This window comes from Gorilla gorilla, chromosome 17 (genome assembly GCF_029281585.2).
Source record: "Gorilla gorilla gorilla isolate KB3781 chromosome 17, NHGRI_mGorGor1-v2.1_pri, whole genome shotgun sequence".
NCBI lineage: Eukaryota > Metazoa > Chordata > Mammalia > Primates > Hominidae > Gorilla > Gorilla gorilla.
The window spans coordinates 61,793,229-61,818,798 of record NC_073241.2 but is presented as its reverse complement, the minus strand read 5'-3'; the positions used below and the strand labels follow the sequence as shown (position 1 = coordinate 61,818,798).

Sequence of the window (25,570 nt, the reverse complement as noted above, 5' to 3'; positions counted from 1 at the left end):
CCCCATTTAGTACTGAATATACATTCTAGAAAATGGAGAGGTTAAGGGAATCAGCAGAGACCTTGTGGAGAAGCAGTTTCAACATCATTTGTATTGCCTATAATCACAGCCTAAAATCACTACTCAACCGGGGGGTTATTGGCTAATGGTTATATACCTCCGTATTCTACAGAGTTGTTCTAATGATGTACCTAGGTAGGCCATGTTTTAATAATTGAGAAATATTAAAAATATCTATTCTATTCAGAATTAAATGCTAGTTTAAAGGATAGGTGAACGGAAAAGCTCTACTCATCCACACTCCTGGTCTCACCTGGGCAGATGGGGATGGAGACAGCCAATCCTTTTGAACAGAAAATATTTCCTGCTGCGGCTGCCGCTATAGCTATTATTATTATGAGCAATCTACTTCCTTCACAATGGAAAAACGTATTGACTTATTCACCTGATCAAAACCGTTTTGAATGTCTAAAAGCCATTAGGAAATAATTGGGAAGCAGGGTGGGGGGATGCCCCATTGCATTTCTAGCACTTTCCTAACTGCCACCAACAGACTTTGGGTTTGTGTTTTACATAAGAAGGAAATTCTAGGTCTGCCCCTCAGTGAGGGGGAAAAAGAGGAGGAGGGAGGTGAGTAGCAGGTCACTCATTTTTGCCTTTCTGACAGAAAGTGACATTTATCCTTACCACTCTGCCAGATTCCTGAAACTCTCATGTCTTTACAAAATATTTTTCTATTTAGTTGAATCAGGCAGCACAACTACAATATGTCTTCTCTCTGTGACTGCCTTTCACAGCCTTTGTCTTCACGAGACTTAGATGAGGTTTGGGTGATTCATGGCGCTTAAACTTCTCCAGAGCACTTTTTCAATTGGAAAATTCTCCTAAACTGAATGCATCATCAGCACGGTTGTCCATGCATAAAAGAACTACAAGCAAAACAATGAGCACCATTTTTTAAAACCTACGCTTAAGCCAAGAAAAACAGTTATATCACAAAATGTTAAAAGACCTTATTTTTCAGTTTCCAGGAATCTTTCATGGAGAACATGGCCTATCTTAGTCTTAGAGCCCCTTATTCTAGGCTTTCTAAATTACAAATAAAAGAAATAGTTTATATTCAGTTTAGCTTGTTTTCAAGTTATTAACATGATATATAGCAACATAAGTAATGCCACCTGCTATATTTATGTAGAAGTGATTATTCCTCACCCTCATTAATTCTTTTCTGCATTCTCTGTGGAAATGCTTAGAAGTTTCTGGTGTTTTAGGTGGTTTTCTCATTATTTTTATTTTTTATGTATTAAAGAAGCAGTCCTTTAATATATTTTAATGTAGAAGTTGGTCTTTTGCGAAAACATAAGTTATACTGACAAGCCCCGAATCTTACCTGGAACTTCAAATTAAAAATATTTGCCTGTATTTTTGCTTCATAAATCAGCATTTTATAATGGAAAGGGTACCTTAGTAAGAGTTGAGAGACACAGACTCTAGTTCTGCTCATTATTGACTCAGTTTCCCCAAAGGTAAAATGGGTATCATATCCCAATGTCAGAGATATTTATTCTTTCATTTAACAAGTAATTACGAAGCATAACTATACATCAGGGAAAGCAGTGGAAGGCACTGGTTAAGAAACTGACTATACAAGATTGAATCTCAGCTCCACCACTGATGAGCTATAAACATCATTTCTCCATCTGTAAAATGGTACCCACGTCCTAGGTTTATTGTGAGTATCAAACAAGTAAAACATATGCATCTGTGCCTGGCACACATAGTAAACACTCAACATGTGTTAGGCACTATCAATATTGTTTTAACTGTTTTCTAAAGATTTTTCTAAAGGGAAATACATAGCCCCCATCCTCAGGAGGCTTACAGTCCAGTGTGAGGTTGATAATCAGAAGAAACCAATGACGTAATTCCTACCATAGAAAACAGTTTAAGAATGTAGTGGCACATACCTGTGGTCTCAGCTCCTCAGGAGGCTGGGGTGGAAGGATTGCTTGGGCCCAGGAGGTTGAGGCTGCAGTGAGCTGTGATCAGACCACTGAAACGTAGCCTGGGTGACAGAGCGAGACCTTGCCAAAAAAAAAAGAAAAGAAAAAAAAAGATTTAAAAAAACTAAAAAATAAAGCTATGTAGGAATGACTTGAGTAGACATGAACTTCACTTGCTAGGTTCTGTTGAAAAAAACTGAAGCTACTTTGTTCTTCAAAAGTTACATTTAAATCCACAGGGTTAAACATATGCTGTTGCATTGTGTCTTCTCCTTGCAAAAATGAACATTTTTCACACCAATAAAAATGTTAGAAATTTTTATAATAGGACTTGAAATCAGAAGACGTATCAGTTAGAACTCTTATTATATGGAAAAGAAATTCAAATCAAATTCACTTAAGCAAAATGAGAATTCATTGACTCATGTAGCTGAGAAATCAGAGTTCAGCTTGCTTAACAAGGTCAGTATCTCCGTCTCCCTCTTTCTTTATTCAATGTGTGCTTCCTTCTCAGGCACGGTCTCCCCAGGGTGGGACCGGAAACCTCCAGGCTCATGTCCTCCCCTTTGAGTAGCCTTGGCATGAATAGAACTCCTCTGCCCATGGGCTCCAATCAGAGTCTCCATGTGACTCTGATTGACCTAACTTGGGTCACAAGTCCATTCCTGAACCAGTAGGGGGATGAACTATTCTGCCAGATTTTGGTCACATACCCACCTTTGGAGCTAGGGGTGTGGTTATTTCCATCAGAACCACATGAATAAAAATGAGGAGTGGGCAGTTCCCACGAGGGAAAAGGGATGGTGTGATCTATAATCAGGAAGAGAGTTCAAGACCCAGATATAACATTAATAGCTGCGTAAGCTTGGGAAAAATTTCAGAACCTTCCTGAATTTCAGTTCCAACATTTGGAGAGGATGGGTATGGAACTAAATTACCTCTATTACCATTCTACCTTTTGAATTTTCTAACTCTATTACCCTTCTTTTCTAGGAAAATGACTAATATAGGGCATGTTGAAAGACATATGATTCTTAGAAATAAATTATTCTACAGGAGGAAGATTTTATAAATTTCCTCAAATGGAGTCGTGATACAGAAGAATAAAGATGAAATGAAGTCAGATCTAGGTCTTGGGACACAACTTCCTCGTGGGGTGGAGGCGTGGAAAGGGTCATTACAGTCAGAGGAAATGGGTGCAATGTCCTGAGACAAGAAAGAGCATGAAAGCCAGACATAGTGGTATGTACCTGTAGTCCCAGCTACTTGGGAGGCTGAGGAAGGAGGATCCCTTGAGCCTAGGAGTTCAAGACCACCCTGGGGAACATACCAAGACCCCCATCTCTACAAAAACGTGAAAGAAAGATGAAAGGAAAGAACATGAAATTTTTGGTAGGCTGTAAGTATGCTGGAGGGTGTGTGGAGTGCGGAGACAAAAAACTGGTGGAGCTATGTCATGATGATACTTTATGCCCCTTCCTCCTGTGACCACTTGAGAGTGTCTCCTGGTAGACACTGGGGGTTCTAAGGGAAAACTTTAAAGGATGAAATGGAGAGAGGTAAGACTTACAGATCTGAGAAATGTTGAGGAGATGGACAAGACAGTACTTGCTCATTCAGTGAATAATTCTGACCTGTTTAAATCAGATCAATGAAACTTTAAATTCACAAATTACATGCATAAAAGAGAAGACAATCTCATTCACGGATGTTTGTAAAAAGGTGCATTTTTTACTCATATTCCCAGCAGTTAATCTTTTAAAAAATAGTTCATAAATTTATTTATGTTTCCAAAGTGCTAATATTAAAACCAATATTCATCATCACTTATGATTATCAGGGGAACCAGCCCCCAATATTTCAACATAGGTTCTTTCTATTTTCCTTAAGTGTCGGCCTGTCTGAGAAATAAAGAGAAAGAGTACAAAGAGAGAAATTTTACAGCTGGGCCTCTGGGGGTGACATCACATATCGGCAGATTCCATGATGCCCCCTGAGCCGCAAAACCAGCAAGTTTTTATTAAGGATTTCAAAAGGAGAGCGGGGTATGAACAGGGAGTAAGTCACAAAGATCGCATGCTTCAAAGGGCAATAAAAGATCACAAGGGCAGAAGGGCAGAGCAAGATCACAAGGCCAGGGCAAAATTAGAATACTGATGAGGTTCCATGTTCCGCTGGGCACGTATTGTCTTGATAAACATCTTAACAGGCAACAGGGTTCGAGAGCAGACAACCAGTCTGACTAGAATTTGCCAGGCTGGAATTTCCTAATCCTAGCAAGCCTGAGGGCACTTCAGGAGACCAGGGCATATTTCATCCCTCATCTTCAACCACATAAGACAGACACTCCCAGAATGGCTGTCCACAGACCCATCCCTGGAAATGTATTCCTTCCCCAGGGTTATTCCTTGCTGGGAAAAGGATTCAGTGATTTTTCTCCTATTTGCTTTCTGCAAGAAGAGAAATATGATGCTGTTCTGCCCGGCCCCGCGGGCAGTCAGACCTTATGGTTATCTCTCTTGTTCCCTGAAAATCGCTGTTATCTTATTCTTTTTCAGGATACCCAGATTTCATATCATTCAAACACACGTTTTACAAACAATTTGTACAGACAACACAATAATCACCAGGTCCTAAGGTGACATACATCCTTAGTTTACGAAGATGATGGGATTAAGAGATTAAAGACAGGCATAGGAAATTATAAGAGTATTAATTGGGGAAGTGATAAATGTCCATGAAATCTTCACAATTTATGTTCAGAGACTGCAGTAAAGACAGGCGTAAGAAATTATAAAAGTATTAATTTGGGGAACTAATAAATGTCCATGAAATCTTCACAATTTATGTTCTTCTGCCGTGGCTTCAGCTGGTCCCTCCGTTTGGAGTCCCTGACTTCTCGCAAAATATGACGTTGAACATTTCCTATACAATCTTCTCTTCCTATGGCTGGCTTCATCTCAAAAGCTTTCAATAGGTGCTTTATGACTCAAAGCCATAATAACACTTTGGTGACTGTCATTCCTAATTAAATCTAAATGGCTATTTTCTACTCCTTATCCACGTTTCAGTGTAGATACTACTTCTTCCAGGAAGCCTTTCTTGATCTCCCAATTACCCCCATCCAAGTTAAGAGACTTTTCCAAGTATTCCCAGAGCCTCTGCCCTTCCACCATCATAGAACTCACCTCACTGCATGATAATTGCCTATCAGTCATCTGTCTCAACCATCAGAATGTTGGCCTCTGAGGACCATAACTATGTTTAGCATGTTTACTATTATCCGCTTAATGTTTGATTCAACATCTGTCACATATTGAGCATTCAATACTCCTTGAATAATCAAATCAATGCATGAATAAACAAGTAGGAATTGAGAGAGTCGCTGTCAATCAATCACCATTCCACAATTTATAAACATATAGTGAGTGCCAACTATGTTCCAGGAATAATGACAATGTTGAATTTATATTTTAAAGGACAATAATTATAACCACTTTTTTCCTCTTACCAAAATGAAATGGTATTATATTGCTTAATCATTCAGAAGGTTGCTCTTTAACTAGTTAGTACATAGCAGTCAGTTTTAGCCTTCCCAAGATGGTCATCTTTGGAATGCCAAAAATGAAATGCTTAGAAAGACCATAGATCAAAATAAGCTGTAGAAACCCCATGCAGAAAAGGCTACCCCTAGAGACCTGATAAAGGAGAGCCACAAATCAAGTGAGCTCTTTTTATTTACTCCTACAAAATTTATCACCATTAAAGCTTTTTGTTTGTTTAACACCCTTCATTGCCAGCATCTGTCATTAATACAGTTCTTATCTGTTACATCTATTGTAAAGATCACTTAACCAGCAATTGAAACTTTGTATCAATATAACTGGAGACAAGGTATATAAAGTATAATAGTATAAAATGATCAGTGCCTAACACGAGGCAGGAGCTGGGAGACTTGAGTGTAGATGGGATTCAACAACTGAGTTTTACCGTCCAGTAGAGGAGTATGGTTGTGAGGGGAAGAAAACAGAGCACCTGCTAACTAGAAAGTGGGAGGATATTTAGGATTGCAAGGATATTGTAAATGAGTTGATATTTTAGTATATCTGGGTCTGCAAGGAATGTGTCAATTAAGAGGGAACAATTGAAAATACAGAAAAGAGGGAGGAAGAAGGCCAGAGAATAGTCCAGGGGGCTCCAGAAAGACAGGAGAGAGGACATACCTAGAAAACATCTACCTGGGGAAAGTCAATGGAATCAGAGGATGCTGACCAAGGAGCACTTCCTGGCAATGCTTAGAGTCTAGTCCTCCAGGGTACTACTTCTGATCCAAGCTTCATAGAACCCTGGGACCAAGGGATTAGTACAACGGGTCCAGGAATTCAGAAGTGAGCTAAGCATTATAAGCTGACAAAATAAACACTTATTCCCAGCTGGACTATTTATTTAAAGTACATAGATGCTGTTGTGAATACTTCCATACAAACGCACTTAAAAGTGTAGTGAATCCATTCTAAGGCAGACATAAGGTGCTTCTCTTTTTTTAACTTTAAAAGGCATCCTTATTACTCTGAAAGAGTGGGAGTTTGGGTCTAGATAATGTGGAATCATTCATGATTCCTGAAATAGGGAATAACATGATCACTGCAGAGTTTTTTGAAAGATCCATGTGTCAGCAGTGGATCAGGTGAATTGAAATAGGGGAGAGAATCGAGGCAGGAAAGAGTCATACAAGCCAATCCAAAAAGCCCTGAACTACTCTCCGCAAGCATCTCACACCACCTATATACATCCTGTCTCTTCCTGACATTTCCTCTCAGCTTCCAAAAGAAAACAATGCTCCCAAGGATCCAATGTCGTTTAAAATAGCAAACCTGGTTTTTGTTTTGAATGCCCTCTTTTTCTGAAGATAGAATCAGCTCCAGCATCTGGACAAAACAATGGGATCTGTGGTTCAATCCGGCCACAGCTGTGCAGTCCTTTCTAAAGAGTGTGTCTGTCTTAACTTGATAGAATTCTGCTGGGAGAGCAGCAACAGCGGGCTCTGACTACGGCACTTGCAGCCCCCTAGTGGGGCCTCAGCGGTTCCAAGTTGTAATAAGATTGGCTGAGAACAAATGCAGATAAAATAGTAAAACCATAGTAGGTGAATATAAGAATGTCTTGAGGTGTAATGAAGTATTTTCTATAAAAGTCCCATCATGGAAAAAAAATACAACAAACAATAACAGCAACAAAAGCTAAAGCTGATACAATGAGACTGAGTTTAAGAGAAACTGAACATGGAGACAGGAGGAATGCTGATAGAAAAATAAAGATTAAAAGAGCAACATCGTTTGCAAAATGGCTACATGTTGAAATGTAACTGACAAAACTGCTGTCCTAATGAGGGAGTAAGGGTCTTTTCCTTTTTTATTTTTATTATTATTATCTTTTTTTTTTTTTTTTTGAGACGGAGTTTCACTCTTGTCACCCAGGCTGGAGTGCAATGGCATGATCTCGGCTCATTGCAACCTCTGCCTCCCGGGTTCAAGCGATTCTCCTGCCTCAACCTCCCAAGTAGCTGGTATTACAGGCGCCTGCCACCACACCCAGCTAATTTTTGCATTTTTTGTAGAGACGGGGTTTCACCATGTTGGCCAGGATGGTCTCTATCTCCTGACCTCGTGATCTGCCCTGCTTAGCCTCCCAAAAGTGCTGGGACGACAGGCGTGAGCCACTGCGCCTGGCCAGGGTCTTTTCACAAAGGGCTGGCAGCACAGCCTGCGAGGCTGAGGATCACAGCCACAGCTTCACTGGGTCTCCACAGTCCACACGGTTTTCTTCTGGTGGTGTCACCCTACTAGATTGACTGCTTGCTTAATTTGGAAACTTGGGGTTGGTTAGGGGAGGAAGAATCGTTGTTTTGTTTTGTTGTTTTTCTCTAGAATTTTACTATCTTTTCAAACACAACAGTAAAAACTAACTGGAATGGTGATGCTTAGACCTGTTGTGTCCTCTGTGCTAATTACTACCTTCCATACAGTCCTGTTGTGTCAAAATGCAAAGCACACTGGTAGCTGTTGGTGACTCACTGATAGTCACCAAGCTTGTGGACCCTTCAAGGAGCACGAACTGCTTGAAAGCCAGGGCTGTAGGTTGGCAAGTCACACCTAAGACTGTGGGACTAGTAAAGAAAGGCCATTAATCTCTTCATCCCTCTCATCACCCCACATCCTCCCACTGCACTCACTCTCCCTCCACTGCAAACTTAGGCTTCAGTTCAGGATCCTACTTTGTCCAAAGAGAGAGAAATCTATCCTACTCGAATATCCCATGCTCCCTTGTTGATTCACACCAATAAATAATTCTCACAGTCTGGAAAGTCTTCCTTATCTTCAGCCAAAATCTAGGGAGACTGTCACCCTATTTCTTCTTTTCTGTCCTTAGGGAAGATATATTAAAGCTGTTCATTATCTTTTGTGTAAGAGCCCTTTGTGTCAAAGAAAAATTAGATTTGCTCCTGATCTTAGAGAAACCTCACATTTTACAGCTGGAAGTGATATTAGAAATCATCTCAAGCAATTACCCTCTCATTTTCATCCCACCCTCCACAACTTAAAATATGAAGGAACTGAAGCCCAAAGAGGTTAGGTGACTTGGCTAAGGACACACAGTGAGTTGATCAGGTTTTTCCAGGGCACTACATATTTTTTCCCTGGTTCCTTTAACATTTCCTCACGTATTTTTCAACTACAAAAAAACGCTGAGCTTCTCTTGAAAGTAACAACCTGTACCCAGGTGATCACAAGCCCTAACGCACAAAGAGGCTCCCAAATGTGAGAGGAGGAAGCTAACATAATAGGAGTGGTGTATTAGTCTGTTCTCACGCTGCTGATAAAGACATACCCGAGACTGGGTAATTTATAAAGGAAACAGATTTAATGGATTCACAGCTCCACATGACTGGGGAGGCCTCACAATCATGGCAGAAGATGAAGGAACAGCAAAGGGATTTCTTACATGGCTGCAGGTAAGAGGGCATGTGCAGGGGAACTCCCCTTTATAAAACCATCAGATCTCATGAGACTTACTCACTATCATGAGAACAGCATGGGAAAAACCCACCCCCATGATTCAATTACCTCCCACCAGGTCCCTCCCTCAACTCACGGGGATTATTACAATTCAAGGTAAGATTTGGATGAGAACACAGAACCAAACCACATCAAGTGGCAATACTGTAGCAAACTAAATTTCCTATGTCTAGTATAAAGGTGGCAACCCTGCAGGATGGTTATTATCATCACTATTATTCATATCAAAAACTATGACTCCAAGTGGCTAAGCAGCTTGTCCATGGGCCCCAGCAGGTGGACAGCACAGGCAGCCTCTGAACTCAGCTCTGCCTCCAAAGTCTTAACAACATGGGACATATTGGTTGTGATTAAGAACATTCGTTGTTATTAAAAACATAGGGCATATTGAAAGTGCTTTTTTAAATTAACAGAACATTTGTTCCTAAAGTATTACATGCTTTGTTTGTAAGTTTCTGCATTGAATCTTCAAGACTTCATGTAGAAGTTAATCTGAGTGTTGTCTCTTTTAGCCTGTAAGATGCTGGAGAACAGAAATCATATTTTTTAGAAGAGTGGCATAGGCAAATATGCAATAACAAATACTACATTTTACTGGTCTGAAGTTGACAATGCTGAGTATAAAAGGAACATTTTCTCCAGTGTCAATATGCCCTGCCTGTTCTTATCACTGAACTAATTTTGCTTTTTAAACCAACTGGCTACATGGCTGGCCCAGATCCAGTCTCTATTCTGCCATTACTGCCCATTACGACTACATGCACTATTACATGACATATTTTGTGTAGCCCATCGCCTTCCCATCGTTTTTCAAAGGTTGTTTTTATTTCCCCTGCATAATCACACTACCTTTCACTGTTCATGCTTCCAGTCTCTCCTCCCAATTCACAGGGTCACTGTAGACTCTGATCTTACTCCCCAAGGATCTAGAAACCTGATGACTCTGTTCTGCCAAGCTTTGGAAAATGTCTCTCATTAACTGATGTACTGTAGTCAAGGCTCTTCTTGTTACATGGAACATAAATTCTCTCATGCCCGATCAAGAAAGCAAGAGGGGTCTGTTCAGAGAATGTGAGACAATCTCATGCTTTCTAAGGGCAACAAGTAAAATGGACTATTATTTCCAATGTATTATGCCCACTCATTGGTTGATGGGCATTTAGGTTGGTTCCATGTTTCTGCAATTGTGAATTGTGCCACTACAAACATGCATGTGCATGTGTCTTTTTAATATAATGACTTCTCTTCCTCTGGATAGATACCCAGTAGTGGGATTGCTAAATCGAATGGTAGTTCTACTTTTCATTCTTTAAAGAATCTCCATACTGTTTTCCCTAGAGGTTGTACTAATTTACATTCCCACCAACAGTGTAAAAGTGTTCTCTTTTCACCATATTCACTCCAATATCTTTTTTTTTTTAATTTTTTAATTATGGCCATTCTCACAGGAGTAAGGTGGTGTCTCATTGGGGTATTAATTTGCATTTCCCTAATAATTAGTGATGTTGGGCATTTTTTCATATGTTTGTCAGCCATTTATACGTCTTCTTTTGAGAATTGTCTGTTTGTGTCCTTTACTCACTTTTTGATGTGATTATTTGTATTTTTCTTGCTGATTTGTTTGAATTCCTTGTAGATTCTGGCTATTAGTCCTTAGTCAGATGTATAGTTTGCAAATGTTTTCTCCCACTCTATGGGTTGTCTGTTTACCCTGCTGATTATTTCTTTTGCTGTGCAGAAGCTTTTTAGTTTAATTAGATCCCATTTATTTATTTTTGTTTTTGCTGCATTTGCTTTTGGGTTCTTGGTCATAAATTCTTTGCCTAAGTCAATGTCTAAGAGTTTTTCCGATGTTATCTTCCAGACCTTTTATGGATTCAGGTCTTAGATTTAAGTCTTTGATCCATCTTGAGTTGATTTTTGTATAAAGTGAGACATGAGGATCTAGTTTCATTCTTCTACTTTGCAGCTTGCCAATTATCCCAGCACCATTTGTTGAGTAGGGTGTCCTTTCCCCACTTTATGTTTTTGTATGCTTTGCTAAAGATCAGTTGACTATAAAGATTTGGCTTTATTTCTGGATTCTCTATTCTGTTCCATTGTTCTAATATGACTATTTTTATACCAGTACTATGCTGTTTGGGTAACTATATCCATGTAGCATAGTTTGAAGTCAGGTAATGCGTTGCCTTCAGAATTGCTCTTTTTGCTTAGTATTGCTTTAAGCCCTCACTTCTGATTAAAATTTTTAGTGTGATACAAATAGAAGCAACTTACTAAAATTGACAAAGGATATAATACAGAAATATATGACAAACATCTTACTTACATGTTACTTAAAAGTAAAATATTATAAACATTTACATTAAAATTATAAACTGAACAGTGGTGCCTGCTAACAATACTTCTTATTCCACATTATTTTCTGTACCTCTATATCCTAATATTTATTCATGAGAAGACAATAATATGTTTGCTGAGGTGATATAATTGTATATCTAAAAATGCCCAAAATAAGTAACTGAAAAACTATGAGGACTAATAAATATACTCTAATGATGCACTAGATTTAAACATAAATTCAGTGCTTTCCTATCTAAAAGCAATACTCAGAAAGAGTAAAAAAAAAAAATGCATTGACAATTGCATACCAACAAACAGTATACCTAGAAATAATCTTTAAAAGCAAGCAAGAAATACAGACAGGAAATAATATTCTGCTGAAGGACATTTTTAAGAGGAACTGAGTAAACAGAATACATTACCGTCATCTTGAGTGAGAAAACTCAATATTCTAATTGCTCTTAAATAATTCACAAAGTCAATGTAATTCCAATAAAAATATCATTGAGAATGTATTTGTGTATCTGTCAAAATTATAAAGTTTATCTAGAAAAGAAAACGTATAAGAGCCAAAATATTTTGAGAAGGGAATAATTTAGTCAAATTTGATCTATTAGTTATCAAAGCATAATATTAAAAAAACACTATAAAGTTACAGTAATTAGAACAGTGTGATATTAACACTGGTATAGAAAGATGAATTAGCCAAAATAGAAATACATACGCAGAGCCACGTACATATGAAAATTTAGCACACCATTATGATGGTACTTCATAATAATAGGAAAGGATATAATATTCAATAAGTGGTATTTTTAGTGGTGGCAGGGATCTGAGTTAAACCGAGTTACCACAAGCGTATTCGTATGGGTCTGTAGCAACTTCAGTCCTTGCCTCCTCAGAAGAACTTGACTGAAGGACATAAAGCAGAAAAAGAGACCAAGGCAAGTTTCAGAGCAGGAGTGGGAGTTTATTAAAAACGCTTCAGAACAGCAAAGAAAGTAAAGAACCCTTGGAAGAGATTCAAGTGAGCCCCTGAAGGTCAAGGAGAAAAGAGAGACAAAAGAAGCACCTTTAAATTTGATCCTGGGACTTTATAGGCTCACCTCTTTTCCATGATTCTTCCCTTAGGGTGGGTTTTCTGCATGCGGTGCCTCCTTACCCTTGGGAACTGAGCACACGCAGTATGTTTAGGATTTGTATGCATGCCCATCTGAGACTTTCTTCCTTTCTCGGGCGGAGTGATCCGGGAAGATCATACTTCGCCATTTTTGCCTCTTAATGTGCATGCCCAAGAAGCTGCTTCTCTCTGGGGCCTGCATTCAATTAACATTTTAATGTTAACAGGTGTGAACCATCAGAAAATGGCCTCTCCCTGGGGCCAGCTGCCAATTTATCACTTTTAAAGATGCAATGCAATAATTGCCGAACCATCATCCAACATTTCTAGTGGGTGGTGGGAAGAGCCCTCTCCTGCCCCGCTCATGCCTATCTACCTGTAACAGTATTGAAACAACTAGCTACTCATTTGGGGAAAAAATTAAGTTTAATCTGTATATTATGCAAGTCATAAAAATATTCCAAAAATGTTAAAAATCTAAAAGTTTTTAAATTAAAACATCTGTGTAGTAAAGAATACTACATCTGTGTAGTAAAGACTACATCTGTGTAGTAAAGAATACTACATCTGTGTAGTAAATTTACCCAAAGAGAGGTATGACCTTTGTGCCAGCTCTTGGGAAGTAACCTCTAAACCCTTAAAATACCTCCAGTGATTGGAGTGTCCTTGTTATTCATAATGGGTTCCTCAGACCACACCTGATAGTCAGATGACTCATAATGGGCCCCTAGATAGTTTGTGCTAAAGAGTTAACTCAAGATGAGGACTGGCCACACCAGAAAGACCAAGGCCATGATTAAAGGGTTGGGGCTTTGAGCCACATGGTATCAGACTGATCTCCCCAACAGAAGGGGCTGGAAATTGAGTTAACCACATGGCCAACAATTCAATTATGCTATGCAATGAAACTTCAATAAAAACTTTAGATATCAAAGCTTGGGTGAACTTTCCTGGTTAGCAACACTCTGAATATTGTCACACACCAGAGCTGGAAGCAGTAACATGATGAAAGAATCCACAGGGAGAAGATAACTGGAAGCTTTGCATTTGGACCCCTCTCAGACATCACCTATGCATTTTTTTTAATCTGGTTCTGATTTGTATTTTTTTGCTATATTAAAATTATAATCATAAGTATAGCACTTTGGGGGCATTCTATGAGTCTTTCTAGTGAATTATTAAACCTGACGGTAGCCATACGAACCTTTGAATATGTAGCTAGTTGGTCAGAAGTAAGGGTGGCCCCAGAGACCCCCAAACTTGCAACTGGCATCTGAAATAAGAGCAGTCTTGTGCAGGGCTGTGCCCTTAACATTGATTTTCATAAACATTTTATTGTTATGGTTTGAATATGTCCCCCAAATTAATGTGTTAGAAACATAATTGTTTCACGAGTGCATGTGAAGAGATCACCAAACAGGCTTTGGTGTGAGCAACAAAGCTGTTTATTTCACCTGGGTGCAGGCGGGCAGAGTCCGAAAAAGGAGTCAGCAAGGGTGATGGGATTATCATTAGTTCTTACAGGTTTGGGGATAGGCGGTGGAGTTAAGAGCAATGTTTTGGGGGCAGCGGTGGATCTCACAAAGTACATTCTCAAGGGTGGGGAGAATTACAAAGAAACTTCTTAAGGGTGGGGGAGATTACAAATAACAGTGATCAGTTAGGGTGGGGCAGAAACAAATCACAATGGTGGAATGTCATCAGTTAAGCTATTTTCACTTCTGTGGATCTTCAGTTGCTTCAGGCCATCTGGATGTATACGTGCAGGTCACTGGGGATATGATGGCTTAGCTTGGGCTCAGAGGCCTGACAATAATTACCATTGTAACAGTACTAAGAGATGGGGCTTTTAGGAGGTAATCAGGCCATGAGGGCTCTGCCATCATGAATGAATTAATTCCATTATCACAAGAGTGGGTTAGTTATCATAGGAGTTTGACCCCCAATTTGTCCTTCTGTCTCCTGCACTGACTTCTGCTTTCCACCACAGATGACCCTTGCCAGATGCTGGCACCATGCTCTTCGACTTCCCAGTCTCCAGAACCATGAGCCAAATAAAATTCTGTCCTTTATAAATCACCCAGTCTGTGGTATTCTGTTATAGCAGCAGAAAATGGACTAAGACAACATCCAAAATAAAATAGAGGAGAATATTTCAATAATATTAGCATATGCGAGGCCTTCCTAACACAACTCAAAATACAGAAACTATAAAGAAAAAGATGGACAAATCTGATGATATAAATATGTAAACTTTCTGTACAAAAAAAGGATACCATAAAACAAAATTATAAGAGACAGAAAATGAGATATATTTGAAACCCATAATAGACAATGAAATGTTATTTATTAAAGGAATTTCCTTAAATCATAGGAAAATGACAACTCAAATTTTTAAATGGGTGAAGTCTATGAACAGGCAATTCACAGAACTACAAATATCAAAAAAAATCGCCAAAAAAGAGACCTCTTCAATCATAATCCAAAAATGCAAATTAAACAGTGAAATATTATTTTTTAGTCTTTAGAATGGCAAAAAGTAAACATCTAGTATTCACGAAGACTTGAGCAAAGCAAGAACCTCCTGAACTGGTCAGTGGAAGATACTTTGTTTCAATATTTTTGCTCTTGAAATTTGGCAATATCTGACAAAATTTAAATATGGATGCTTCTGAATTTGAAGAATCTATGCCATAAAATCATTCACATTGTAGTGTCCCCCTTCCCTCTCAGCTTTCTTTTTGTGTCCTGACCAGAAATCACAAGTGTCTTGACCACTCTGTGACCCAGCCAGCTGCAGGATTTTTTTACTCAAACTGGGGCCTTGAACATTTCCAGGCACTGATAAAGGTATCTATGTCGTTGCCAAAAACACTGAAAGAAACTGGTCCTGGCCTTGTACCAAATTCCTTAAACTCTCACACAAACTTCATACCCTGACCCTCTTGCTGTAGACGTACCTAGATAGAACACCCCTTCTCTCTTGATGTCCATCACAAACATTGCTGCAGTACTCTATAAGTAGGTTCCCCTAATAAGCGCTTTGGACTGATTACCCTGGTATTTAGTGCTTCTTTCTTTGAAATCCCAACCAGCCTCATATCTGGTTTGGGGCAATCTCTTGTGGGAATTCTCTTGCCACCATTTTTGGGGCAATTCAAACTGCATGTTTGGTGGATGAAAACACACATATGCACCAAAATGTACATGCAAGTACGTTTCTGCTGCAGTTTTAGTTCCAGCAAAAACTAGAAACAACTTATATGTACAAACCACACATTGTTTAAAAAAAGGGGTGGGGGCTCCATTCACATCTACTCATGAAGAAAGCTCTCTAAGACATATTTTGTGTCACAATACAATATGTTTAAACATATTATACTTTTATGAGTCATATACTACACATGTGACATAATTAGGAAAAGCTGTATTTAAAAAAAAAAAAAAAACCTGCAACAGTTCACCACATTTTGGCTTTCTCAATCACCCTTATGGCCTCATCCTAGTTGGAAAGGTTGAAAACCTAAAAATCACTAGGATTCTGGATACGAATAAGGCTTAGCATATTAGAGAAACTCAACACAAGATTTGGGAGGTGGATGTCAGGCAGAGGCAATTTCACTGTTCATCTTGGCTGTCTATTTTGCTTTTTCTTTTTTGAATTTTTATTTATCTGAGACAGGGTCTTGCTCTGACACCCAGGCTGGAGTGCAGTGGCGCCATCCTCCTGGGCTCAAACAATCCACTCATCTCAGCCTCACAAATAGCTGGGACTACAGGCACATGCCACCATGCCCAGCTAATTTTTTTTTTTTTTTTTTTGAGAGACAAGGTCTCCCTAGGTTGCCCAGGCTGGTCTCAAACTGCTGAACTTATGCAATCCTTCCTCCCCAGCCTTCCATAGGGCTGGAATTACAGGCGTGAGCAACTATGCCCAGCCTTGGCTGTTTATTTTGGCAAGCAAGGTTATAGAAACAGCTTTTCTTCAGAAATATTCTAGCTTCCTGGTGCTGACATGCAGTTGTGGTGACAGCTTGTATAGTAGTGGATTCTTGATTCTGGCTTTCTAATCCATGACTTACAGCCATAGGTGTCCACCTTCCAGCTTTCTGGATGTCAGGCGGCTGTTTCAGTAGTGAGCATGGCAGCAGCAGCAACTTTTTGAACTTGGGGCCGCATCTACAGTGATGAGTTGTTCAACTCATGCTAGCTCCCCTAGTGAGTCAGTTCTAGATCATTCTAGAATCCCAGCCTATACCTTATTTCCATATCCCTTTCAATGATTTTGTAAGCACATAAAGCTCTGTTATGGTTTGAATTCTTGTCTCCTCTAAAACTCATGTTGAAATTTAATTGCTATTGTGATGACATTGGGAGGTGGGATGTTGAGGAGGTGTTTACGTAATGAGGACTCTGTGCCCACAAACGGACCAATGCTATTACCATGGGAGTGGATTTGCCTTCTTTTACTCTTTCTCGGGCACCATGTGATGTCTTCCACCATGTACAGTGCACCAAGAAGGCTCTCACCAGATGCTGGACCTTGATATTGGACTTTCCAGCCTCCAGAACTATGAGCCATCATTTTTCTGCTCATTATAAAGTACCCAGTTTCAGGTATTCTGTTACAGCAGCACAGAATGGACTAAGATAGTCCCTGTCTTAAATCTCTCTATGTTTAGAATGCCTAGAGAGTTTTTCATTTTCTTCACTGAATCTTTACTAGGGGAGAATAGGGAAATTGGCACAGAGACCCAAATCATTTCACACTGGGAAATTCTCAGGTGTTTCAGCCATATTTCATTTTGAGATGCAATGCTTTAGGAAGTGAGTGTCTGCCTCAAGTTTCCCAAATATATCTGTAATACAATTTGATTGGCTTCCTAAATGCCTCAAGACTTGGGGTATCACCTAGAGGCTTGGCAACAAAGATGTCCCTACTGGGTAGCAGGGCCTCTAGTTAGCTACGCTAGAGCTCACTGAGTTTATAGGTTTGGGAGGAGTTATGTCAACACAGAATTACTTGAATTACTTATTTGACAAGATTACAATAAACTGCCATCTAAAGAATAATTTTTCCAGTTTTAATATAACTTAGGGTTTCCTGGCTTTATAGACAATCACAGAATACATTATGGTCAAATTTCCGCAGTTCACATATAAGTTAACAACTGAGTATACAACATTATGCCTTTAAAAGAACTCAGAAATCCTAACTTGCATTCTAGTGCTTTTTTTTTCACCCTGACACCATATAATAGACATACGTTGCCTTTATTTTCCCAGCATCCTTTTCCCCTTATTTTGGTAACAGCATCTCAGTGTTCCTCAGGAAGCCATGCCTCCCCCACCCTCAGTGCAGAGTGAGCAGGCCAGCCACCGAGCCCATACTCGCAAACCCAATGATAGGCTTCAAATGGGTACATAACCATTTTGGTCCAATTAGACTCCCTTTCAATATTGTAATTGGAAAGCCTGGGAAAGAGAAGCTTTCTTTTCACTGGGGGTAACTACCCTGGAGCTGCTGCGGGGGAGATTCCACCCAGGAATGAAGCCACACAGACCTGAGAGACAAGGATCCTGGAGGCATATTGAGGACCAGGACCTCTTCATGCGTTTCAGCCTCATGAAGCAGTAAACTTCCTTTTCTGCTTAGGCCAGTTTGAATTGGATTTCTTTCACTTGTGGCCAAAAATCCTGACAACAATTGCCCTGAAAATTATAAAATGTCTTACTTAAAAAAAAAAAAAAATTCTTCTTGGCCTGGCACAGTGGCTCATGCCTGCAATCCCAGCACTGTGGGGGGCCAAGGCAGGAGGATCACTTGAAGTCAGGAGTTTGAAACCAGCCTGGCCAATATAGTGAAACCTTGCATCTATTAAAAATACAAAAATTAGCCCAGCATGGTGGCATACACCTGTAGTCCCAGCTACGCGAGAGGCTTACGCAGGAGAATTGCTTGAACCCAGGAGGCGAAGGTTGCAGTGATTTGAGAGTGTACCACTGCACTCCAGCCTGGGTGAAAGAGTGAGACTCTGTCTCAAAAAAGAAAAATAAAGTTCTACTTGACCGCCTACTATTTGGTATTTATAATTCAAAAAGAAATGAGGCAGCCAGTTCTTACTCTTCCTTCAGAGATTCAGTCTTACAGAGGAGACACATAGGTTTTGTTGTTGTTGTTGTTGTTGTTTGTTTTTTATTTTTGTTTTTTTGAGACAGAATCTTGCTCTGTCGCCTAGACTGGAGTGCAGTGGCGCAATCTCGGCTCACTACAACCTCCGCCTTTCGGGTTCAAGCGATTCTCCTGCCTCAGCCTCCTGAGTAGCTGGGATTACAGGTGTGCACCACCAAGCCCAGCTAATTTGTTTTCTATATTTTCATAGAGACAGGGGTTTCACCATGTTGGTCAGGCTAATCTCAAACATCCACCCACCTCAGCCTCCCAAAGTGTTGGGACCACAGGTGTGAGCCACCGAGCCCGGCTGGTTTTGTTTTTTAATGTAATACAATGAGGGAAGTCACACAGGTCAAAAGAGCTCTTGATGCAGAAATGGGACAAACTAAATCAGCTTGGAGGTTGGTCAAGGTCTTCGCAAAGAAGGTGACATTTACATGGGCCCTAGAGAGAAAGCATAGGGTTTCCCCCAAATAAGGAAGAAAATGAAATCAAGGCACTTCAAGTGGAGGATTTTCAGGTCAAGAATGGCAACTCGTTCTGCGGAACTGAAGTACACAGGACACTAGAATGAAAACCAGAAGTGGAGCTGAAAAGGCAGATGGGAGCCAGCATGCAAATTTCGTTACTGTGACCAGATAAGGAAATTAGATTTTCATCCTGGAGACACTGTGTTGAGACTTGCAGGGATTTTTAAAGGATAGTGTTAAGACTGGATTTGCACTTTAAAAAGATAATTCTAGTTGTACTGTGGAGAGCAGATCACAATGTGTGACCATTAGGAGCATGTGGCCACTGTATTTAGGAGTCTATGTCTACAGTAGTTTTCTGCGTGAGGAAGAATATTAATAGATGCTTCATCAAGATGCAAAGGAACCTGAGATCTATTTAGCAAGACTCTGAGAGACTTAAAGAGTAATTACACATAATGAACCAGAAGGACAAGGGCAGTGGGGAGTTAAGATTTCTATTGTGAGAGGCTGGGCACAAGAGAGGAACAGCTTTGAAAAGGAAAGTAATGAATGGCTTGGGACATAATAAATTGGAGATGTTAGACATACATCAAGGCTAGAAGACAAAGATCAGTAACAAAAAAGATAGGGTAATTACAATCACAGATGCAATAAATAACTACTGAGATAACATACAGGCCTCGGTTAAAAATCTTAATTCCAGACCAGGCACAGTAGCTCATGCCTATAATCCCAGCAATTTGGGAGAACAAGGTGGGAGGATCACTTGAGGCCCAGAACTCAAGAATAGCCTGGGCAACATAGCAAGACTCCATCTCTACAAAGAAATTTTAAAAATTAGCCAGGCAGGTTAACACGCACCTGGAGTCCAAACTATTCAGGAGGCTTAGGTGCGAGGATTGCTTGAGCCCAGGAGTTCGAAGTTACAGCGAGCTATAATGGTAGCACTGCACTTAAGCCTGAGTGAAAAAGTGAGACCCTGTCACTAAACCTTAAAATCTTAATTCCACCATGTTTTAACTGTGCAATCTGCTTGAGATTTTTCTCATGTGTATAATGGGAATAATATCACTTCTCAGAGTGGCTGAATGAACAATATGAGACCACACACGGAGAATAGCTATACATTTCATGACACAAGAAGTAAACCCTAAATAAATGTCAGTATCTTTCCTTCCTCCTACTGGTTCTTGCTCCCTGAAATTTTATAGCTAACCTATGTGGCCACAGGAGTGAGGTAATGACCAAGCATTACTTGGATACATCTACTCTGCTGTATTTGAGAGAAAAGTACAGCGTAGTGGTTAAGAGCAAGACCTATAGTTCAGACATTTAATCACAAAGACTAGGGCAACCTCACCTGTTCTTTACAGTTACATAAATATGCCATACCTTTAACACAACTGCATAAATTCAATATATTCTGAAGGAATAAAAGGTAGATTATAATCACATATTCCCATATGTGGGTTTAAAGAGGAATGCTGACTTTACCAGTAAACCACCTTTTCTTCTGGTCCATCAACTGGAGTTTTTGTATTCCTGTCAATGAGCCTTTAGCTCTCGTAATTGGTAAATTTAATAAGTATTTTATTGACTATGAACAGGAAGTTGATTCTTAAGGGAAGAAATATTAAAGATTGATTTTGCAACTTTCCATTATGTTACATGATGGTTGGTTTCATATTAAGAAACAAGTTGCAGATGTTTTTTTCAGAATAATAATCAATGTCAGTGTATGATGTTTATGGGTATTTCTTGAGAACATGGAAAATTTTATCTGAAATCAGTGAGCTCTCTTGGTGCTTCTTCTTTTTCACTTTTTCCTGACCAGTTACTAAAATTGCTTGAAATGTCATAGAAAGACAAAGAATTCAGGCATGCAATGAATACTGACTTGTGTATTTTTCACTAACATTTGCTGACCTCTTAGGTCAATATGTTTTGAAGTTTACTTAACAAGTCAATATGATTTATTTCAGTTGAGATTTAGATTGTTTTAAAGTGTCAGAATTGTTTCTTGTTTACTAACACAAAACCACTGCCAGAATATAATAACATATATGTTAAAAACTAGTTCTTTTGAGAATTAGAAGTGTCCTGCAAGATTATGGGTTTTTTTTCAAAATAATATAAGCAAATTTAAAATGACCCTTTGTCTTTCTCTCTTTCATTTCATGTGCCCTTATTTCCTTTAAAGAGCTCTAATGTCTAGAAAGCTGTACAAACAATTAAGCTAAATCATTTTGTAAGCGGTTCTATGAAATGCAAGAGTGATTTTTTTCTTAAAGTCCAAATGTGTAACTCAGCTTACATGAGCATATAAGCATATTTTGCTTAAATTACATTTCCATCTGACAATATTAATTTCATCAAGGAAGCTTAGTATAAAATTAATTATAGCTATCATTTATGTTATTTCATCTTCCCCTTCCATTGAAGCTTCAATGAGAATTCATCAACTGAAGGGCATGATTCACATTTTAACAACAATAATAAAGAAAATAACCAAAACTACATTTTCCCCCCTACTAGAATTCTGTGACTAAAGACCTATCTCTTAATGTCATCCGAAATGTAATAATATATTTTGAGGTTCAGAGGAAATGCTTCCAATGGATATAATGAGAGCACTTCTAGTCATATTCTCCTGCTGACATCGAACATTTCAGTTTCATTGACTTTGGTGAATAACCTCCTGTGATTTTTTAAGAAACAAGTTTCAAGAAAGAATCTGTGCAGGTATTCAAATGCCACACTGTTAAGCATGAAGACAAGGACACCAGCTTTTATTCACTCACCGATTCCAGAACATCGAGATTTACATAGAAAATAACCTCAGCTGGGCACAGTGGCTCATGTCTGTAATCATAACGCTTTGGAGGCTGAGGCAGGAGGATCACTTGAGGCCAGGAGTTTGAGACCAACCTGGAAAATAAAGCAAGACCCTGTCTCTACAAAAAATTTACCAGGCAAGGCGGTACACACCTGTGGTTCCAGCTACTCGGGAAGCGAGTATTGCTTGAGCTTAGGAGGTAGAGGCTACAGTGAGACATGATTGCGCCACTGCACTCCAGCCTGGGCAACAGAACAAAACCTGGAGGAAGGAAGGAAGGGAGGAAGGAAGGGAGGGAGGCAGGGAGGAAGGAAAGGAGGGAGGCAGGGAGGGAGGGAGGGAGGGAGGCAGGAAGGGAGGGAGGGAGGGAGGCAGGCAGGCAGGCAGACAGGCCAGGCGGGAGGGCGGACCCATACTTTAGAACTTCTCCCCAGCCCAATTTCCCATAAAAGTTCACTGTTGGCAATGGAGTAAATGCTTCTAGGAATTGGCAGTAAGGCATGATTCGGGTTGCAGGGAGCAACATCAAAGCAAACAATAACAATACACACCTCAGGCTGGGCCAGTGGTTCATGCCTGTAATCCCAGCATTTTGAGAGGCCAAGGCAGTTCACTTGAGGCCAGGAGTTCGCAACCAGCCAGAGTAACATAGTGAGACTCTGTCTCCATCAAAAATTAAAAAATTAGCTGGGCATGATGGCACATGCCTGTAGTCCCAGCTACACAGGAGGCTGAGGCAGGAGGATCACTTGAGCCCAGAAGGTCGAGGCTGCAGTGAGCTATGATTGTGCTACTGTACTCCAGCCTGGGCAACAGAGTGAGACTCTGCTTCCAAAAAAAACATACACATTTCAGATATCCAACAAAGTGAGAAGATCCCTGAAAAAGACAAAGACTTTCTGAGGTGTACAGAGATATGGATAATTATTTTAAAAGTCAATTTTCATATCTTCAACTTTATTTGTACATCTTCCTAGAACTGACCTGCCTGAGAACCTGGGGGAGGATTAGCCTGTTTCTCTTTCATTCCTTCCCCTCCACAGCTGTTCGGTACTGTAGGGTTTCCACTTCAGGAATAAAAGACTCACCTCTCACACACTGTGAATTGAATTATGGTGTAAAAACTTCCAGGATGACACAGAATGGGACATTCCAAACACTGGTATAGGTGAAGCCTCCCTCAGTCATCATGTTCATTGTACTGGAGAATGGGGAGGCAGAAGTGAAGACTATTTCTTTTAACCTTACCTTTTCCACCCCTAATTATAGTCAAAGAATGAAGCACTTCTGAGAGAGAAGCCTGGGAAGGCAAAGCAACAAATGTGGGTAGAAATGGAAAGAGTGTCACTCTTATTCCATCCAGGTGGCAACACCCAGCAAGATTCCAGGCCTTTTCTATGTATCTCACAATAGGAGATGTTTGTAAAAAACAAAACAGAGTGTGCTGAGAAATACCAATTTGCTGCAAAGCCAGTCTTTCTGCAATTTCACCGTTTTCAGTAATAACGGTTTAGTGCGAAGATCTATAGATGAGATACTTATTGCATCCTATTGTCTACCTTTTAGGCCCACCTTTGCATGCCAGCCAACCAACTGCATTCCGGGGTAACCTCATTATCACTCATCTTCTACCCCAGTGCCTTTCTGCTGCTGCCATGTGGGATGCCACATTTGATGTTTGCATAAACCTGGAAGTGGGGTAGAATTAATATCTCATGAGGTGACCCTTGACCAATAGTAACAAGACCCAAAGTCTAAATACTCCTCTAATACATCCCTCGGGTGGGCAATTTTGAGGCATATCTGACACGGTTCCTCAAAGGGTCCCTAAGAGAACTGAGCTGCAGTTGCCCACAGCGGTGACCCAACTCAATAACATTCCCCTTTGATTAGCTTTTCCTTCTTCTTTCTTTCAACCCTTCCTATCTCCCACTCCCATTCCTTGGGAATCACTTCTCAAAATAAGCCATCTGCATGCAACACCTTGTCTCAGGCTCTGCTGTTTGGGGGAACCCAGGCCAAGGTGTCTCCGTTACAAATTTTGCATGATTTCAGAAGAAAGGGTCAAAATTTCCGTTATCGCTTCTGTAGAAGGACAGTATAACTTTGAGTATAAAGAATATATGGTAATAGCTAAGTTAACGTCTTTTTTTAAATATTATTCACATAGGTAGAAGGAACATTTTATTAACCTTTGCCAAAGCATTATTAGATGCTATAGGCTGGGCGCGGTGGCTCACACTTGTAATTCTGGCACTTTGGGAGGCTGAGGCAGGTGGATCACCTGAACTCAGGAGTTTGAGACCAGCCTGGCCAACATGGCGAGATCTCATCTCTACCAAAAATACAAAAATTAGCTGGGCGTGGTGGCACGTGCCTGTAATCCCAGCTACTCAGGAGGCTGAGGCAGGAGAATTGCTTGAACCCGGGAGGCAGAGGTTGCAGTGAGGCGAGATAGCACCACTGCACTCCAGCCTGGGCAACAAGAGTGAAACTCTGTCTCAAAAAAAAAATTTATTAGATGCTATAAACAGATATTTGTTTTTCATTCAGGCACAAGTCTCCCATTTGTCTGCATTTGTCAATTACTTCCATGCTTATATAATCCAGACTTTAGAGTTTAAGATTAAAATAAAAGGGTTGTTATAGGTGTCTATCATAAATCATGTACTGAGAGCAATATTTAATCCATCTTTTAATTTAGTGCATCTTTTAACTTAAAACATCTTTTATAAGCCCTATAATTAATAATGGTCTATAGTTTTTATGTCAATTTTTACAAAAATATAAACCTATAGTCTTAAAACGGAATATCCTCCTTTATGAAGGTGTCAGACAAAATGTTTCCATATCATATTCTAGTATATAACAAATTAAATCCTAGAAAACCAGCTTCATTGAATTAGAATTAGTTTCTCTTTTGAGGATTCAAATCTCTTCTAATTCTGTCAAATATATAATTGTAAAAATTTACTTTCCATTAAAACTTAATATTAGAATTTATATATAATAATTCTCAGGTGTCATGACTTTTAAAGACTTTTGAGATAACTTCCTAATTAATTGAAATTTGGCATTAATATATAGATCTCTGCTCAGAAAAAAAATGGGTACATTCCTAAAGTACAAAGCATCCAATTTATGGAGTTATTTTTACCCCAGTTTTGTGTCATTTTAGCACCATAAACAAGGGTCTCTAAGTTAAAGACTAATGGGAATAATAGCTAATAAGTTGTATTAAAGTCTTTTTAATACATTTCCTAGATATTGAGAAATTAAATGATTTGCAAAATCAGAGGGTTTCCAATGCTTGCATTTTACAAAATTATATGAGGTCATTATGAGGTCATCAGCTGCCAAATAATTAAAAATATTTTTGATTATGAATTACTATATTGTTCTGGCATACAACTTAGAGGGACTTCAAATAACTGAATGATAGTCCTAGCTCAAAACTTCTTCCATTCCACCAACTTTTGCCAGCAAGTTTTCTCAGCACCCACCCCTAGGTTAAGAAAGAAAGGGAAAAAGAGAGTGAGGAAGA

At 39.5% G+C, this 25,570-nt stretch overlaps 1 long non-coding RNA gene across 1 annotated transcript; it reads right to left on the bottom strand.

Annotated features, from left to right (window-relative positions):
- Window positions 1-1,998: 1,998 nt before the first annotated feature.
- LOC129528318 (uncharacterized) lies at window positions 1,999-22,928 on the bottom strand. The gene is made up of 3 exons (XR_008673554.2): window positions 22,578-22,928; window positions 21,992-22,118; window positions 1,999-2,084 (listed from the first exon to the last, which is right to left on the bottom strand). It is a non-coding gene; the product is annotated as an uncharacterized lncRNA (long non-coding RNA).
- Window positions 22,929-25,570: the final 2,642 nt, after the last annotated feature.